Here is an 840-nt window from a genome sequence, read left to right as displayed (position 1 = left end):
GTAAAGCTGTTGGACTGTAATCTGGTGTTGTGTGATTTTTAACTTTATCCTGGATTAAACTTTCACTCACTGTGTGGTCACTTCTATCATCTCTCAGAGTTTTATCGAATCATTTTCTCATACTGGAAATATAAAAGCAGCTGGTGTCCACTCCTCCTATTTCTGACCTGCACCTAAAACAATAACATTACCGATTCGATATGAGAAATAACGTTGTTTGGATATTTGTGAACTGTCCACCCACATTTCACTTGATATTAGGCTGTAGTTCACAAAAAACAAAATGAGAGTAATGTTGAAATGAGTGAAATCCGGAAACATTTCTTTCGAAATAAGATGGAAAACCAAGGAATTCTGCCATGACTCGTGTTTCTTTGAACCGTGCTCGACTTGACTCCTTAATCCTCCTGGGGACATCCTCAACTTCAAAGTTGTGTCTGCACTCCAGAGGTCTGGCAGACTCAATGTGATGTGCAGACGGAGGTGTTTCATTCCCACTGAATCGATCGGCTCTTTTGGTTGTGGAGTGGTGTTAAAATGCACTGCTTGCGATGGCCGGGAATCGAACCCGGGTCAACTGCGCGGAAGGCAGCTATGCTCACCACTATACCACCATCGCTATAGGCTGAAGCGCTCTAGAAATCAGCTGATGTGCCATAATAGTTCTTGACTCGAAATTTCGTTGTTGTTTTGTTGGAAATTTTGCAGTGAAATATTAGAATTGAGAAGTCATCAAAGACCGAGTTTTACTGAGTGGATCGGTCTCCTGATGCCCCGCCTCACTTTTTAATACACACAAAGCAGCATTTCGGATTTCTCATCATCTGAAATCAATCAATA

General features: G+C 41.7%; 1 non-coding gene across 1 annotated transcript; it reads right to left on the bottom strand.

The window, feature by feature from the left end:
• Positions 1–547: 547 nt before the first annotated feature.
• On the bottom strand, positions 548–619 carry trnag-ucc (transfer RNA glycine (anticodon UCC)). Its single transcript has one exon. It is a non-coding gene; the product is annotated as a tRNA-Gly (tRNA).
• Positions 620–840: the final 221 nt, after the last annotated feature.

This window comes from Chiloscyllium punctatum, chromosome 15 (assembly GCF_047496795.1).
Source record: "Chiloscyllium punctatum isolate Juve2018m chromosome 15, sChiPun1.3, whole genome shotgun sequence".
In the NCBI taxonomy this organism is placed as follows: domain Eukaryota; kingdom Metazoa; phylum Chordata; class Chondrichthyes; order Orectolobiformes; family Hemiscylliidae; genus Chiloscyllium; species Chiloscyllium punctatum.
This window is presented reverse-complemented; position numbering and strand designations above follow the sequence as displayed.